At 35.1% G+C, this 20,204-nt stretch overlaps 1 long non-coding RNA gene across 1 annotated transcript; it reads right to left on the bottom strand.

Moving 5' to 3' along the window:
• Positions 1 to 172: 172 nt before the first annotated feature.
• Positions 173 to 20,026, bottom strand: LOC103848356. Its single transcript, XR_004448309.1, has 4 exons — positions 8,536 to 20,026; positions 8,289 to 8,437; positions 8,142 to 8,204; positions 173 to 1,232 (listed from the first exon to the last, which is right to left on the bottom strand). It is a non-coding gene; the product is annotated as an uncharacterized LOC103848356 (long non-coding RNA).
• Positions 20,027 to 20,204: the final 178 nt, after the last annotated feature.

Consider the following 20,204-nt stretch of genomic DNA (forward strand, 5'->3'; position numbering starts at 1 on the left):
ATTAGGCCATGATCATTTTAATAAATGAGTCCCCAAACAAGGGTTTGCAGAGCCGCCAGAGAGAAAAAAAAAAAAGAAAAAAAATTGTGTGCATGCGTCGGTGGTTTTTGTAGCACCAGTTGTGGGGTTTTCCTTTTAATTTTTGTTTCTCAAATTTTTTTTTTGTTTTTTAATATTATGATTTCATTCTTTTTTTTTTTTTTTCAAAGTTTCGAGAGATATTTTTTTTTGTTTTTCGCCTGTATTTGTGGTCGGAGATATATTTGTTTTACTCCGATCTTTGTTATTATGGTTACCACAAATTGTTCGACGGATTTCAAAGCAAAATTTTCTGAAGGAATTTATTTTTGGAACAGATTTAACCAAAGAAAAAGATTTATCTTCATGTGGAGAACAATGAAAGTAATCAAAACCTATTGTGATATGCGGTAAAACACTTCGATTGTTAATGAACACCGAACAAGGTTATTCTGATATTAATGTATTGGCAACATCCAACCAAATTTTAGTCTGGATTTCATCATTGATTTTATCAGATCATATTTTCTAAAGGGTTAGATTGTTTTTCAAGAACTTGTTTTAGTTTTTTCTTATGCCATGTATCATATCAATTTTTATCTTTGACGGATAATATTGAATAAAAACTTTTAGATAAAAAAAAAGATGAATTCGTGATGTGTGCATGTAACTCTTACGTGAAAGACATAAAATACTTTCAAATATGCCTAAAATTTCCAAAACAAGGTTTTGTCGCAAATTCTTTTGGACTGATATTCATGAAATTTACCCTAATGACATCTTCAATAGTAAAAACTGTAAGATTATCTCAAACATGATATATATTAATATTTTAAAATAATAAGTTTGCTATATAAATAGATTCAAGAAGAAGAGAAAATAAACTACTAGGTAAGAAATAAATAACATTCATGATTCTTGTCAGTATTTTAGAAATTCTCAAATGAGGTTTCTCTTTTTCTTTCTTACATTTTATTATTTTTGTTTTAAACTATGTAACTATTTGAAAACACCATAACGAAGATGCTTCACGCATATTCTGTCCAAATTTAACTAAACAAAAACCGTCTCTAATTTTTATTATAAACCAAAATAACTTTAACGAAAAATAAAAATAAAAGTTGCAGATTATTAGAAACTACGACTACCTCCAAGATTCTAAGTCATCACCAATAGACTGCTTTCCTCACTTGCGGTTTACCATCTTATGGTACCTGCACTTAACAACCAGAGCATGGTTGAATCCAATTCATATATTTGATCCATGTACCAGTACGAGTACAGAAGCTTGTGTTCAAACCTCTTGATATGATCAAGTAACAGAAGCCTTGCGCGATCTTATTGTTTCCTCCAACTGATAGAGAAAACCAAAAAACGGTGTTAAGTAAGAAGAATATATATACTATTTGTATGGATTCATGAATCAATCACCTTATAGAATGCTCCTGACAAAACAGCAAAACCAGCAGCCCAGGAGAGTGCGTGTGCAGGTTGTCCTTTCAAACCTTGGCTCACAAAAGAGAATGCCAACCCAGAACCTGATCCTGAGACCAATCTGCAAAGTTGTAACATAAAAAACAAAGGTTTCATCAAATCAATATCACCCAAAGAACACATCTTGAAAGCATACATCAGCATTAGCGAAACAAAAGTGGTACTCAGACAAGGAAACATAAACAGGATGATCAAAAGTAAGAGTTTGGAAACAAGGAAACTTTACTCAGACGTAAGATCATCTTTGCCTCTGATTCCTCTCATTATGGATTCAATTCCAGAGCTTGCAGCAGACATTGCTGACAAGTCCCGAGCCCACACACGAGCATACTGATTCACGCAACCAATTATCTTTGATTAAATATGAAATTACTTGGAAAAGGGGTTTAGGGTTTATGAAGCTGAACAAAACCTGAGTTCGACTCAGTGAGGCTAGGGCTCGAGGGTTACGACAGGCGATGATGGCCATTCCTACCATACCGCCCAAAACAGCTCCGCCGACAGCGCCTTCTGTGGTAGCGATGAAAGCTTTTTTCAGCTCGTTAAGAGTCGGATTCATTTCCTTCAGCCATGAACGAACCATGGCCATCGTATCTCCGGTCACTCGCCTCGCCTCTCCTCCAGTGATCGCCATGATTCTTTTTTATTTCGTTTTCCTGTTTTTCTTTGTTTCTGATTATGTCCCTTGTTATAGACAAGAAGAGACGAAGAAAAAATAATTGGTTTGCATTATTCTGTTGATAATGGTTCCTTTATATAAGAATATACAATATAGTTCTTTAGCTTGGAAATCAAGTTTAACTTGCAGTATAAGTAAACTTTAAAAAAAACAAGTCTAGTTTAAGACTTTCCATAATGAATATCACATAATATTTACCTCTCTTATTAAAACAGAAATATTCTTTGGACCCAACTTTTTTTTTGTAAAATTGTAAAGAAATATACCTCTCTATTATAAAGTAACTAGATTTTCAACTCGCAATACACTCGAGTTTATATTAATAATTAGTTTTATTTTATAAAAAATTTAAGGTAATAAAATATAAATAGTTTGTATACATTTTTCTATGAAATTTAATTCAAAATATGCTTTACTATTTTTTCAGAGGCTCTGACATCCTCTTTAACGCCACTCTTTCCGAGTCTCGACCATCTCTTTCACAAAAAAATGTATTTACGAAGTATGAAGAGATCATTGAGAAGTGTCAAGAAAACTGTTTTGTGTAAAGGGTTTTCTTATTACGTTCTTAGGTCAATGACCACACATATATACATCGATGTTTTCCTAAACCGAGAATATACTCTTTACATATTTGTCTACAACAGAATATATCCCAAAGATATGAATATATCCTCAACACCCCTCCTCAAGCTGGAGCATGGAGATTGCAAATGCCCAGCTTGCCCATGAAACCTTCAAACTCTCGACTCCCAAGTGCCTTTGTAAATATATCCGCAAGCTGATCCTTTGTAGATACATGTCGTGTGACTATGGTTCGCTTGACGATCTCGTCACGCACAAAATGACAGTCCGTTTCCACATGTTTAGTTCGCTCATGAAAAACTGGATTCTGACTGATGTGTATTGCGGCCTGATTATCACAGTAGAGAGGTATAGGTTTCGTAAATGAAACACCAAGTGCCTTGAGTAGTCCTCGTAGCCATAGTATTTCTTTCAAGGTAAATGCCATTGCTCGATATTCCGCTTCAGCTGATGACAATGAGACAGTAGGTTGTTTCTTAGTCTTCCAAGAGATAGGAGAACCTCCTAGTTGGATGAACCACCCCGTGAGAGATCTCCGTGTTAGCGGACAACCTGCCCAGTCTGCATCGCACCATGCTGTCAGTTGCAACTCTGTGTCGGCTCTTAACAAAATGCCTTGGCCAAGGCTACCTTTCAAATATCGAACAACACGAACAGCAGCTTCCCAATGCGTCTTCCGTGGCTTGTGCATAAACTGAGATAGCACATGAATGGAATAGGCTAGATCAGGCCTTGTATTGCTCAGATATATAAGCTTGCCGACTAGCCTTCTGTATTGCTTGACGTCGCTCAAGTATTCACTTTCATCTAGGGCCAGCTTATGGTTTTGTTCCAAAGGAAAGGAGACAGGTTTCGCTGCCAAGAGTCCTGTTTCAGTCAGAATATCTAGCACGTATTTCCTTTGACACAAGTAAATGCCCGCTGGACTTCGAGCTACTTCGATGCCAAGAAAATATTTCGAAATTCCCAAGTCTTTCATGTGAAAACAAGTACTCAAATACTCTTTGAACTCAGCAATAAGCTCTCGTGTACTGCCTGAAATAATCAAATCGTCAACATAGACCAGTACATGTAGACGTTTCAAACCACTGCCCATCGTGAATAATGAGTAATCTGACAAACACTGGTCAAAACCGTAGTTCACTAATGCAGAGTTCAACTTCTCGAACCAACATCTTGGAGCCTGTTTAAGGCCATATAGAGATTTTCGCAGTCGACACACCATATTCTTGTCAGAGCTACGATATCCAGGAGGAAGTTTCATGTAGACTTCTTCTTTCAAATCACCATGGAGAAAAGCATTATGAACATCCATCTGATGAACTTCCCAATTAAGTGATGCAGCTTGTTGCAAGAAACTTCGAACTGTTGTTATCTTTGCAACTGGAGCAAACGTTTCATTGTAATCATCTCCTTCGACTTGACTGTTCCCACATACAACCAATCTGGCCTTATATCTTTCAAGTGTGCCATCAGCACGAAACTTCAACCGAAAAACCCATTTGCAGCTCAGTGCCTTTTTCCCTTTCGGTAGTAGCACGATATCCCAAGTTCCACTCTCTTCGAGCGCATCTATCTCATCACGAGAAGCAAAACGCCAATTTTCATCCTCCATGGCTTCCTTAAAACTTGTAGGTTCATAGGCAGTTGTGATGGCTGCCAAGAACTTACAGTGACTAACTGAAAAAACAGAGTAGTCCACATAAGTCGAGATCGAGTAGCGACCCGATGCAGGATCTGGGTCCATACGTACTGTACTCAAGATGTAGTCGTGCAGCTTAGGTGGAATTTTCTTTTGTCGATGTCCTCTACCAAGCTGTATCACTTCCATTTGTTGAGGAGGCTGCGCCGGTTGTGGAATTATATCAAGAGAAACCGTAGGAGCTTCTGTATTTTCTGTAACCATATCATAGTTGTCAGACGACTGCAGCGGAGTATTTTCTGCATCAACTCGACCTTGTTCAGAGTTAGATGTATCGTTTGCATCATTAGACGATGAGACATCGTTTTCGACATTCGACGGTGAGGCTGCCGGTGATGGAGTATCACATATTAGTTCTGCAACCTTAGTTGGTTCGGCTTGGTCAAGTATCTTTGAAACAGATTGATCCTGAAGCTCATCATCTAGACACGCTGGATCACTGTTTTGTTGTAACACAGGTTCCATTGATGCAGGTGGAGAGCTTGGTTTATCCGCATATGGGAACTCTGATTCTAGAAATATGACATCACGGGAGTAGAACACCTTCTTGGTTTCAAGATTAAATACTCTCCATCCTTTCTTTCCGTTTGGATAACCGAGAAACACGCACCGTATGCTCCGCGAGGCAAACTTGTCTCCCTTGTGATTCTGGTTATGAGCAAAGCAAAGGCAACCGAAGATCCGCAAGTGGTGAAGTGGTGGAGCTCGATTGTGCAACATTTCAAACGGTGTCTTTCCATTCAAGATAGGCGTAGGAGTTCTGTTAATCAGATATGCGGCTGTCAAGATACATTCGCCCCAAAACTCCACTGGTAATGAAGCTTGAAAGCGTATTGAACGAGCCACATTTAGGATGTGTCTATGTTTCCGTTCTGCTCTACCGTTCTGTTGTGGTGTTCCCACACACGAAGTCTCATGCGCAATGCCTTTAGACCTGAAGTAGTTCGACATACATGTGAACTCTGTTCCATTGTCGCTGCGCAAGGTCTTAACCACGGCTGAGAACTGAGTTTCAACCATTGCGACGAACTCCGTTATTGTCTGTGTCACGTCCTGTTTCGTTGACATGAGAAACAACCACACACTTCTTGTGTAATCGTCTACCAATGTCAGAAAATATCTTGCACCACTACGAGATTGAGTGCGATACGGTCCCCATAAATCACAGTGGATTAATTCAAAAGCAGCTGAAGTTTTATTAGAACTTGTAGGGAAAGAACAACGAGACTGTTTAGCGCGAATACAAATCTCACATGCTTTATTTTGCAAAGTCTTATCAGCAGGCAAATCAGAAATAGATAAAAAATCCAAAACTCTAGGTGAGGGATGTCCTAAACGTTGATGCCAGACATCTCGAGAAACAGCTCCTGTTCGATGCACAGCTCCAGCGAATTCCATCCCTCGGAGAAAGTAAAGTCCATTCTCCATCTCAGCCACTCCAATCAGCGTCCTGGTAATGCGGTCCTGGATCAAGCACAGCTTATCAGTAATCTGAAACACACTTTGTTGCTCTCGGTTTAACTGAGAAACAGATATCAGATGACAATGCAACCCATCCACAAGCAGCACATTTTGCAAACTCAACACTGAACTAACAACCACTGTTCCTTGTCTAGAAGCATAACTGAATCTTCCATCTGGAAGTTTCACAGGTACCACAGATATGTCTCGAACATTTGACAAAAACTCAAGTGAACATGTCATGTGATTTGTTGCTCCAGAGTCAACGATCCAAGAGTTTTCAAGAGATATACCTGTCAATGATGACGAGGGCCCTGTCTGCTTGCGTTCATTCAACAAAGTCACCAGCATCTTCCACTGATCATCGTCGAGACCAGTCAGTCCAACGCGATCTGCTGCAACTATCGTGTTAGCGGAATGTTGTGCAGCCACTTGTGCGTGAACAGAGTTCACACGCTGAGTCTCCGAGCCGGCTTGAGGTGATCCAGTTCCGCGTCCACGACCCGAGCTCACTCGTCCTTTGGGTTTGTCGGGCCACCACTCAGGATATCCAATTTTCCGAAAACAACTCTCAGAAGTATGACCCTTTTTCCCACAGCTAGAGCAATGCAAGTTCGCTCTTTCTTCTCGTGATGGATAAGATCGAGCTGTAGAATTTGTGCTCGTTCTTGCCGCACACGCCATCGTTTCTGCTGTATCATTCAGAACTCTTGAGGTGTGTTTCGAATCCTCATCCTGAAGCAGAGCACTGTAGGCTTCATCAAGGGAAGGCAAAGGTTCCCTAGACAGCAAATTTGACTTCACCGAACCATACAAAGATTCATCCAAGCCTTTCAGAAACTCGTGAAGCTTGTCTTCTTCACGTTCCTTCTCCAAGTTTATTCCTGCAGGACATGCGCAGGCCTTAGTCTGACGAAATTCAGCCAGCGACGTCCATAGCTTCATCAACTTTCCATAGTATTCTTCTATAGAAGTGCCATGTTGTCTACACATCGCAAGTTCAGCTTTGATTCTCTGAACTCGCTGCCCATTCTTCACCGAGTAACGACGACGTATGTGTTCCCAGTAATCACTAGCTATCTCAATATGAGACAGATTTGAGCGCACTTTTTCTGTGATTGTCAGCTTGATCCAAGAGACTACCAATGCATTATTTGTCCACCAGTCCTCCAAATCTTCTGAATCCTCTCCGGGCAGCGGTATCGTACCGTCTACAAACCCGAACTTCTTTCTGGCCTTAAGCGCCATCCTCAAATTCCCAGCCCACTCATTGTAGTTTGGTCCACTGAGTAGAGGCTGTGAAATCACTGATCCTGGATTGTCACTTGACGAGAGATCATAAGGTGATATCCTTCGTCTCTGTGTTCCAACCTTCGATTTCTCACCGGTCTGAGTTTTTGTCGAGGAACTCAGACCTGATTCGTCAGTCTTTCCATCGTTGCTTCCCATCGTGTCGAGCAAGGATTTTGGTCGAGATTGATACAAGTAAAAAAACGGTATTGATCGTATTACCGCTCTGATACCATGTCAAGAAAACTGTTTTGTGTAAAGGGTTTTCTTATTACGTTCTTAGGTCAATGACCACACATATATACATCGATGTTTTCCTAAACCGAGAATATACTCTTTACATATTTGTCTACAACAGAATATATCCCAAAGATATGAATATATCCTCAACAAGAAGCATCGTCTTCAAGTCAAGAGACTCCCTGAGTTCTTGCAACTGTCCATTCGCCAAGGAGGAAGAAGAGAGTGGATCGGTGGAGAACTTGTGTATTTTGCCTAGTTTGAGCAGTTTGGAGATTAATAAACAATGGGAAGATAAGGTGAAGTTGGTGACTGGAAGAATCATATCACGAGTTACCTTGTCCAGACCCCATTGGAAACAAATGTTGAGCTACTGGGAAGGAAGCTTAGACGATAAAGTGAATGTTCTATTTATGAGGTATTAAGAAATCATTGAGGAGCCTCTTTTTCAAGTCAAGAGAGTCGCTGAGTTCTTGAAACTGTAAAGATTATTATTACAAACTACCAATATTAGGTCGCAGAACTACTTCCAAGTCATCACCAAAATTTAGACTGCTTTCCTCACTTGCGGTTTACCATCTTATTGTGCCTGCACTCAAAACAACATACCGTGGTTAGATTCAAATTTCATATATTTGATCCATGTAAGAGTAGAGAAGTTTGTATTCAAACCTCTGGATATGATCAAGTATCAGAAGCCTTGGCCCTGGTGGAATGTTAACTTCTTGTAGGACGCTAGATTCAGAATTCATCAGAAAGGGGATTAGTTTATAGTTTGCTACGTACTAAACTCAAGCTTGAAGGAGATGTATATGTAACCTATCAGTAAGAAATGGTAAAGTGGGATCAGTGAGATGTCCCTTCTTGAAGTTCTTCTCGTATTCCTCTAGGCCTAGCTTCGATAGCATAACTCTTGTCTCTGTGTAAAAGGCGTCTTGGGCATTGTGCGATTTGATTGTCTCACTCACCTCAAGGGAAAACACAAACCGTGTTAAGTAAGAAGAAGATATGCTCTTGTATTATTAATTCATGAATCCACTGAACTCCGACATATACAATCAATCACCTTATAGATTGTTCCTGAAACAACAGCGAAAACAGCAGCGGTGGAGAGTGCGTGTGCAGGCTTTACTTTCAAGCCTTCGCTCACAAGTGATATTGCCAACCCAGCACCTGATGCTGAGACCAAACTGCAAAGTCAAAACTCAGTCTGAAACAAAGTCTTTAATATCACCCAATAAACACATGTTGAAATATACATTAGCACTAGGTGATAACCCGCGCCCAGACTATTGGAGATTTTTATTTTAATCTTACGATATTACGAATAACTAAGTTATATGCATAAAAGAAATTAGATCTAATTGTTTGATATCAAACGAAAGTGTGAATATATATATAATAAACGATTAATTGTTTAATTGAAAAAGCTTGTGTAATTGGTTATGTGTCAATTAGATTTTTTATGTATAAATATATAATATTATGCAATAATATCAATCAACTTGTTGTGAATTTAATACAAAACAAAACATTTGAAATAGATTAATTGTTATCATAATTAAAATTATGATTACAATTTTAAAAGGAAAATAAATAATAGAAAATTAAAATACGCAAGAAACAATTTATTAAAAAACATAATAAAACTAAAATGCCACGAAAAAGATCATCAGAACTCATGATTTGCAATACTATAAAGAAAAATAACTAAGAATTAGTTTACCGAACAAAACATAGCTGATAACCAAATGCACTAAACTAATTGATATACCTTTTTTCTGAAATCACCAATTTTTGGAGCATCATTGGATTCAAAAATAATTCTGGAAAACCCATCAATGTTGGTCACATGCTTTAATCGACCTTAGAATGAAATAAAAGATAGGTGAGCAAAATATTAAGGGGATATCATCTCCAACAAATTTCTATTATAAAGTAATACTATAAATTAACTTCTCTCCAATTAATTTTCCAAAATTGTAACACACAGACTACAACATTTGCATTTGTAGAATTCCATAAGTGTTGGAAAACATGAGAAAGTGCTCCATAAGCAACACACTTAATGACAATGTTACTGTAATGAATGAAAAAAAATCATAACTTAAAAACTTAAAACTAATTAAATGCGTAACTTTTAAGTTCAGATGTGAAATACTTATTCCATGTTTACTACAAAGAAAGGATCTTATGGTTAATGAAACCATTGTTCTAGATGGTAGGTTCTGTCATATATTCTTCAAGAAATCCTACTCCTACTACAACCCTTTACAAAAGAAAAAAAAACTTTAGACAATCACACTCAAAATATTGCCGACTACGGCTATAATTAAACTTGACTATTAAAGAGAAGAAGATCAGATATAAACATATCAATAGAAAATTTAGGATGGTAGAATCCACGATAGAGGTTGTCAAACTTTGGAAAACAATAATAGTTGGACTTGAGAAATGGATCGATCATCGCAATGATAGAGGTCTTATTGAGTTTGATATGATATCGTTTCTTTGTCAACCGAAGACTCTCTGATGGAGTTGTTAGTATGCAATTTTTAATTTCATAGCAATGAGTTTCCTCCAATGGCATTTCAGTTGATGCATCCAAATCTCTGAAGAATGTGGCTTGGATGGTATTACCCTATTGAAAAACCAGTAAAAATGCATCAGTTTAAAACACAAATAGTAGTAAGACTAACCTAAATTTGTAACCTATTTAATTGAAAAAACTTGGGCGAGAAGGTGTATACTAAGACTAATCTAAATTTGTTAGACACGATAACGAAACTTCCTAAAATTTCTCTACAAATTTTTTTAAATGGAATATAGTCGAGTATTAATTGATTTACAAATATTGAATCCATAATCTAAATTTCTTATATAAAACAATCACACTTTTTGATAAAGAAAACTACCCATAATCACCTCCTTAGTAATGAACCGAAATTAAGCCAATTAATCACCGCATATTATTAGGCTTTTAAACACGATTTGGTTACTAAAATCATAACAGAAAAATATAACAAAGTTATTAAAAATGATTATTTTAACAATCACGATATCATTTGGCCTTGCTTGCTACATTTTATTTAATGCCATATAGAGTAAACAAATAACTTTAATATTGATTGATTGAGATAAGTTTGAATTTGGTAGGCTATATTCATTCTGAATGTGTCAAATTAAACATTTGTGGTAGTATTGTTTTTATTATTTTCAACTTGATATAAAGACGACATTATAGTTACAGATCTAAAAATTTGGACTCATACAAACAAGAAAACATATAAATGTCGTATGGTTCACTAATTTAGCTTGTCATAGTCATACATATATCAAAAAGACAAAGTGGTATATTTGCTTTACAAAGCTACGTTCATATGGTTTTCATAGTAATGCATTATATTTTTTTTTACACTTTCAAGTAATGCATTATATGGTTCTAGGAGCTCTCCAAGGATTTAAAAAGATAACCAGATCTTATTATATGATATGTGATTGTACATGAAAATATATTAAATTACCGGTATTCAAAGTTCTTATACAATATGATATATGTGTGAATGCATTATATAATTTTTACACATTTTATAACACAACATGTTAATAATAACTCTCGAGATCACATTTTAATGCTATCACTATAACGTGAAGTGTATCCAAAAGATTGATAACTATCGAGATCGCATAATATTTGCTCTTCGATATAGGAATGAATAATGTATTAGCATTAAACGTGGCTGGTTTTATTTGTTTGGTTAGGAAATAACAAAGAAACTTATAGTTTATTAATGGATTTATAATGTAATATTGGTCAATGGCAATTTTTGTAATTAATCTAGTTAATAAAGGGTTTTTAAATTTAAGATGTGAGAGAGTTTGTGGTGCTGCCACATAAGAAATGGAACTCATGTAAATAACACATAAGGTAAAGGTTATTTATTTACAATGTTTCTCAAATAATAATAAAAAGATTAGAAGATTTTCAGCTAAAGCAAAGTGTAACGATTGTGGTGAACCCATTGACTAGGAAACACAAAAAAATAAAACGTTATGTGTATGAAACGTTAGACCAAGCTCTTGTTAGGCTTAGAACGCACCCAGTTGGTGCAACACTTTACGGATTTAAAGGCTGGGATAGGCCTGGTATATACAGAGGGCCAATGAAAGAAGATGCTGAAATTGAAGGATTACATGCAGTCATTATGTGTGAGCTGAGGATGATCGATGGAAAACCCATTATTCTCTGTAAAAGCAGCAACGGAAATGATTTAGGAGGAGTGGAAGGGTTCCAAGGTTTTATTGCCATAGCTGCAAATGTCATGATAATGATTATGGGTAAAGAGACGGCTGATGACAATGAGTGTCATCGGGTTTGCCCTAGAAAGCCTTCAAGCCTCCTTACTGGATTCTATTCGTGGAGATGCACTACAAAGACCCATCTTTTGACTTTGAGGAACCAAAGGATAAAGAGGAAAAAGGTAAATTGGTTATAAATACTTTGCTGGTTTTTAGATATTTAATAGCTAACTAATATAATTATATTTAATGGTTTAGTCTAGGTGGACATTAGCGAGTATAATTGGCAGATTGGTTACAGGTTTGAAGAAGATCAAGGACGTCAGAAGAACCCTGCTAAGCGTGGGAGCCATTGCCGGTAGAAAGGGGATCTGAGTAATTCTCTCTCCGTTTTCTTTCATTGCTTATCTTAATCAGTGTGCTCAAACTGTTTTTGATTTTGTCTGAGATTTTATACTTTTGGCTTGGTTTATTTTGGATTGATTGTATAACTTTCTCGTTCGTTTTTTCCTTCGATTCTAGCTATCCTGTTTAACTACCAGCTCTTTGGATTAAAAAAAGGATCAAACATGAATTGCCAAGTATAATCATATGATGTGTGATCACACTTTGATAATCTTTAGATAACAATCAAACAAAGTATAAAAGAGTTAAAAACCACTGAAAATGCTTTGACAAAGAAAACCAAACCAAACTAATCAAAATGATTGTTAATGATAATCTTTAGATAACAATCAAAGCCAAACCAAAACAATCAAAATCAAATTGATCTAAACTAAATTGACGTATATATCTCAACCATTTGGTTAACATTTTTATCAATACAAATGGTTTAGTTTGGTTTAAAAACGAACTGAAAACTCAAAGTGTGTTTGATTAGGTTAACTATATGCACAACTGTCGACCGAGAAAACTATATGTACTAACAACACTAAAATTTAAGATAGTTAATAATTCAGTATAAACAATTAAAGCATTGATTAAACATGCTTGTTTCACGACAATAAGAAACATGATTTTTCTACATTATCAAAAGCATTGATTCCTATGTTTGAAAATAATGATTCAAATTATTGGATTAAATCTTCTATTGAAAATGAAGAAGTGAATGAATTTGTGATCATCAAATGATGATTTATATTATGTTTTATAAAAAAAAATTAACCAAATTAAAAACCAAACCTATTGAATTATACTACACTCAAACCAAACCAAACTTAAGCCGAACACAAACCAAACTAATTTCAGTTGATTTCAGTTAAAATTTTATTAGAACTGAATCAACCAAACCAAATCGAACTCAAATAAAATCCGAATTTCAACTGAAATGCCCACCCTTATCATCTGGACCAAGAATAATCTGGATTGGACACTTAAATAGTCTCAATGCAAGTTTTCTTATCATCTGGACCAAGAATAATCTGGATTGGACACTTAAATAGTCTCAATGCAAGTTTAGTGCCAATTTCAGAGGTTATTATGATTGCATCATATTGAAATAAATACATAACTTCCTACTGTGACAACTTGCGGTGAATTGAATTTTGTGAAATTTCTTCTGCACAATCCAATTTCTAGTACATCACATAAATATTATTTACTAAAATCTAAGCTCAAATCAATAACATAGCTTTTCCATTTCGTGAAGTACTTATCATGTGGACCTATGTGATTCGGTTTTGTGGAGTATTTCATCCACGTAATTCTCATCATATGTCCTAAATATCGATGACATTCTCTTTTTCCATTCAAAGTTGTTGATTGCTTTCTTTAAGCAAACCTCAAAAATCAAAAGTATAAAACAAGTTTGAAACCTAATACATAAACAACAAGGAAAATTATTCAAAACCGAAAAGTGAAACCCTACTAGGAGTAAAACAATAGGAACATGTGAACCAGAAAAACTTTTGATTTAGTTTTTCAATCGATGTTAATTCAGTATGTAGCTAACCAAAAACAAATGAGATTAAGCACCCGCATGGTACCAGTATAACTAAATAAAATCTCAATTTCATTTAAACCGGTCGGTAAAAAGAAATAGCTTCAGTTGTAGCAATACAGAGTTGAATACTAGTTACGCAGAGTTGAGTACTAGTAATAAACTAACAGAGGCATAAGTATGTAAACTCTTATACTAAGGGAATAACTCTAAAAGGAATATTAATTAATTTCAACTACTAATAATTGATTAAGAAAATATAGGAGAAGTAGTTAGCAAGATTGAGATGAAGACCAAATCATCTTCTCTCTCACAAAAAAAAAAACATTAAACGATTGAAGTAAATTTTCATGACCCCACAAACGGTTGGGATCACCGGAGAGAGTACTCTGTCCCGATGGCGATGACGGAGGGTTGTTTGGTTGCTAGCACTAACAGAGGATGCAAAGCTATTCACTTATCTGATGGTGCCTTCAGTGTTTTGATAAATGATGCGATGACTAACAATATATATATATATAAATTATAAAAATTTACAATATATACATATATATATATCTAACCTATACTAAAAGGCAAATATACTCAAAGGAAAGACCATCCACGTAGGATTAAAAAATTGACCAATGAAAAACAGTTATTTGACCACGTAAGGAAAGAGAGAAATGGGCTTAAAGTGTCGTAAAAAATTAACTCGATCCTAGGTCGAACCCAACAAACAATAATCATACTATCTGACGCATCGATTGCGTTCCACTTCGTCTTCACCATCTCGGTTCTCCCTGATGTCCGTTACGGTGAGCTCTTCTTGATTAATCAATGGTGCTTACTAATTCCTTTGTAGTTTCGTTCCACCTCCCTCTCCTTATCCTCATATAAAGATTGCTCAACCGCCTCGTCTGAACTTACTTACAAGCAAGCAAACCCAAAAGCGTCCAGCGAAAAATCGAAAGCTCTGTCAACAAAATCAAACCGAAAGTCCCATGCCTCTATCGGCAAGTCTCTGTAGTTCAAATCTAAAGTTATGGCGATGATCAATTTCTTTTTTTCTTCAATGGTGTTGATAACCCATTTGAAAAGCCGTAGCCTTTTAGTTTTGATGTCGATTCATTTGATCCAGTCTTACAGATTCTCACAATTTTTTTTCTTTTGTTTCGATAAGGTTGAAGTGTGGTATGCGATTGCTGGAACCCACAAAACTCTGATCTTCAACAACGTCACTCGTGGTTTGGGAGAGGTGGAGCTAGGTTTCCGGTTAGTACACTTATGGGAAGCACGAAACACATCCAGAGGGGGTATGCTTATTAGTATTGAACAGGTATGAAATCATTGTCCTCTTCCGATTATGTTCCGTCTCAAATTCCAAATCCAGTGACTAACTTCTTTCATTTACCAAAGGGTATTGTTGTACCATTTGTTTGACTGTCACAGTCTCTCCATTTGTTTAACACACAACTCCGTTTCAAGAAAACCAGGTGGTGATTGACTCAGATAGATTCAGTTTCCATTCATTAAAATATTTTGAGCCGCCCAAGAGGTGACTATGACGCTCACCAATGAGCAGCCTCTCCACCAACGGCCGGTTCTTGACGGAATGGACAGAGCAAGTTGGCGAGTCTTGGTGCATCTACAGTTTAAAGAGTAAGCATATGCAGTTTCATAGTAAAATTTATCCTATGATGTTAAAGCTTGATTTTAGATCAACATGCAAGATTATTATGTTAGTGTTTACTTTTATTGATTCTGTGTCTTATTTTATTGAAGCACCTGAAAGAAGAGATGGGGTTGGGCTATTTGGTTCACAAAGATGATTTCAGTTGACCCCTATCTCCAGCATCCCGGTATAGCTCTTAGAATGTTCATTAACTCTTCAATCTTAATCTCAAGAAACCGCATACGTCTGAGTACAGACTTTGACACCTGCAGTTTTTAACCACCAAATGTAAATAGGAACAAGCTTTTAGAACTAACTTATTCCAAAACCTGAAACTGCAGAGATTTTCTTTTGCCTTGGACTGTCTTAGTTCCTTCAATTCAACCTCTTTTCTCCCACAGATGATACAGTTTTGAGTACTGTGCGGTAATATGCTAAAAAAAGAGTATTGTGCGGTAGAGAATTAGACTATCTTCTTCTTATTCATTGGATTCTCTTTCATTTTTCGCACGACTCATTGCAGTTCTCAGGTTACAATGTTCCAACGAGCCCACTTGCTGAACATAGATTCATGAAATCTGGGGAACTGGGTTTCTTTTTCAGCTAATTGTTGGAACTCGTTTTTGACAAAGTGGTGTGGACCATTTTTCCGATGGGTTTTTCGACGGAGACGTCTGTCGGAAAGACCGGAATTTGGGCACGATGCAATCGTCACCGTGAACACTATGCGTTAGTGTATTTGTTGGTCAAAATCGGAGTTGTGTTGAATGAGAAATGGAGGTCCAAAGTGAGTGATGTATAAAGTTTTAAATTTGGCTAAGTATAAAAGATTTAGCAAATGGATCACTTTGGATATTTGGGTTAGAGTTTAAATTTAAATTTGTTAATGAGACATTATGTCAATTAACTTATTTAGTTAATTTTATTCTTGATAAACCCAAGCAAAGTATTTTTAAGTTTGATGACTTGGTCAAAGTCACAATATTACTTTGCAAACTAACGTACGAGATCTTGGAAATCAATTCCATAATAATAATTGATATGTATGTTAGTTGACTCCTTTTATTTGCATAACGTGTACTTTCTCTTCAAGTTATAAAAAGAGATCACTTGTGCAGTTTTCATTACACGGCAAAATAACAATTCTCCATTTTTTCTTTTTTCTCTGATTTGTTCTTTTGAGTCTGAGAGTATACACAAAACTAGTTTCGCCAGGCTTCTGATAGAGTGACGCAAATCAGAAGATTTTTTGCAGTTGTATCTTGGGACTCATTACGTTATCAAACCGTCGCACTACGGGACGTATTTTGAGTTAAGGAAAGAGATAATATCTCGCCTCTGCAGTTGTATCATCTTTTTCTTAATCTTTGGTATACTTTTATCAATTTTATTATTTACAATATTCAGCTCTCCGTAGTTTATATAGTACGGTCCTATCACTAATAAGATGCAATCATGACACTGTCATTTGTTCTATAGATATTTAGCTCAAAAGAAGTATCGTTTGCAACTGTGTTAACCAACCTTTAGCCTTTTGTAGTTCCTGCATTTCATGGAAGCTACGTCAGCGTTGTCCTTTTTGCTGTGCAGGTAAAATGAGAGGCTTCATAGATTGGGTTTTCCATCTACACAACTTGATGGGAGTGACTCTTTCTTCCCGAAGAATGAAGAACAGAATAACCAGTGTATGATATTCTCTCTTTCTTTCCTCATACCCTTTGTTAGTCTACTGAACGATGATTTATGGGTTTGTATTTTACAATGACATTGACGTTATTGGATGCGTTTGGATCTATTACCTTTTAACCTCTTCTTCGGCTCGATGAGCATATCCTCTGTGTTTCGCTCACTGTTTTTCTTCTAATGTAAAAAAAGGCATTTCCTTTGGTCTACTTAAATTGGGTCTGACTTGCTTCACAAGAATTCACTACTTTTTAGAATTTAAATGTTGCTGATACTTTGGGCAATTGTCCATGATGTTGATTATTTTCTCACTAGAGGTTTCTCTTATTGGTGCTTTTTATATTTTCTTCAACTAATAAGAGAAACAGAGGCGCTCAAGTAGATACGCAGGAATGGTGACAGAGAGATAACATTGGTAGCAGAGGAGAGAAGCTCCAGAGAAAGCAGAGACAGAGCCATTGGCTGGCCGAATTATCTTTAGAGGAGAAGAAGAAAGGTTCAAAGATACAAGTTAATGAATAACAAAATCTGGAGGAACAGAGCTGAACAGATACTGACTAGGGAGATTCTCTTGCGTCTTGCAAGGATAATGTAAGGAAATCGAATAGGACATGACTATGTGCTTAGTTTTGGTTTACTGATTTTAATCGCTTATGATCCTAAGTTGTGGAACTAGAAGAAACCTCACGAGTCACAACTATACTCTATAGAATTGTACCGATGGTGCTCATTAGAATTCACAGGAACATGCATGTAACAAAAACGAAGTGGTTCAAATAAGATAGTAAAAGCAAGAAGCGTGGATTGAAAGAAAAGAGTGATAGAATTTATGAGGAAACAGAGTAACACACGTCACATCACTCAAACGATTGCTTTGACCCAAGAAACTGATGTGTTTTGAATATTTAGTTAATTAAGATCAATTATTTATGATTAGGGAGAAGAAAAAAAACTTCAAAACTAGAATTTATACATTAATCACTTTATTACAATCATATATTCATGTTTTAAATATTGTTTGGAACTCCCCTAACCCTTAATGGAAGAAGTTAAAAGTGTATAAAAGAATATCTTTTACTTGGATTTCAATGATTTTAAAGCAAAAACAAAGTTTAAATCAGTTGAACACTTTAACAATATATATATTCAAATATATTTATCTTCTAACTATTCTCTTAATCACTAAATGATGAAAGTTAAAACTTATATGCTCTTACTCACTAAATGATGAAAGTTAAGACTTATATACAAATGCTTAGAGCATTTTCAACTCCACTCTATATTTTTTTTATTAAAAACTTTAATGCATCCTCTAAGAAGCAGCAATATGTAGTTTTTTTTTTGTTGTATAGCGATATTTTTTTTTTTGTAACACATATAGCGATATTTTCACAATCTTTAAAAATTGGTCACTCCAGTTACTATTTTCTACGGTTGAATCAATATACTAGATTTTAAACCGAAGAATATTAATAGATCTTACCTCACTCTATTTCTTATTCTAAAATAAAGTTTTATATAAGAAATGTTTCAATTATACTCCATTTTTTAGTAAAAAATAAAATTAGTAATGATTTTCTTTTTTTTGTTTACTACAAAATAATATTCTTCGATGCTAGAAGGAAACCTGATAAGTTCTAGGAAATGACCCCGCCCAAAGTTATCTTATATGGTCCTAAAATTAATTTAATTTTTAATGTTTTATTCTTAATTATAGCATTTTATTTATGTTATTAAAAATATTTTACAGCATTAAAAAATCCATGAAAACGAATATCATAGCCCAAATTTAAATGTTATAAAATATTAATTTATAGTACACGAATAAACGCTATAATATCTCTACTTATCTTAGCATATACAAACGCTATGATAGAGGGGACGTCTATCATAGCTGCGGCTGTCATAGCGTTTATAGAAACGCTATGAGAACCGTATGTCGCATTTTCGTTGTGCTACTAATACCGATATTTTTCATAGGGTAAATTTGAAAAAAAAAATGACATAATTTTAAACATGAACAATCAAACAATAAAAATGGATACAGAAAGGAGAGAAGTAATAGACTATAGAAATGAAACAAAATAAAAGAAAAATACAAAAAAATTGGACCATAGAGTGAAGGATGGTCGAAACAGAAATCATAATGTTAACACATACACTAAATTAGACATCAATCTACAAAGGAAACACAATGCAAAGAAACCCCGCGCTTGCGATCTATTATAAACCACTACGGCTTAACAAAAAAAAAATCACTCCACAACACCTTCTATAACATTTTTAAAGTATTACAACACATTTAATAATCAACAACCTCGCGCTTGCACGGGGGCTCTGTTCCTAGTATATATAAAAGAGTGAACTAAATTACCTAAAGTTAAGAATATAATAAGCTAATTTTAATTTAGTTAAAACAAAAATCGTTATTCGATTGGAGCAACTATTAGTTTAAAGCTAATAACAATTTTTTGTTTTGTAACTATAATAGAGTTAGATGATGCTCCAATGGTACTCTATTTTAGATTGAAAATGAAGTGATCGAACAAAAAATAAATAATTTACTCTATATATAAACCTGTTTTGTGGAAAATAGAATACCATTATAGCATTTTTCAAAATTCTATTTTAAAATAAAAAATAGACTAGGTAGGAGATTCTTGTTATTCTAATTTATCTACAATAGAATACCATTATAGCTTTATAGCTTTAATTGCTGAAAATGTCTCAAAGAATACTTATCTATCTACAAACATTCTTGTTATTCTAATTTCTAAATCACAAACCCAAATCTACAATATTTCTCAAAAAATGAAAACTTTCCAAAAATAGCAATTTTTAAGAAAATTATTTAAGAATACAACATATTGCTGAAAAATTCTTAAAGAATACTCATCTATCTACAAATATTCTTGTTATCCTAATTTCTAAATCACAAACCCAAATCTACAATATTTCTCAAAAAAATGAAAACTTTCCAAAAATAGCAGTTTTTAAGAAAATTATTATTTAAAAATACAACATATTGCTGAAAAATTCTTAAAGAACACTCATATATCCACAAATATTCTTGTTATCCTAATTTTTTAATCACAAAGCCAAATCTACAATATTTCTCAAGAAAATGAAAACTTTCCATAAATAGCAGTTTTTAAGAAAA

This window comes from Brassica rapa, chromosome A06, assembly GCF_000309985.2.
Source record: "Brassica rapa cultivar Chiifu-401-42 chromosome A06, CAAS_Brap_v3.01, whole genome shotgun sequence".
Lineage (NCBI taxonomy): Eukaryota > Viridiplantae > Streptophyta > Magnoliopsida > Brassicales > Brassicaceae > Brassica > Brassica rapa.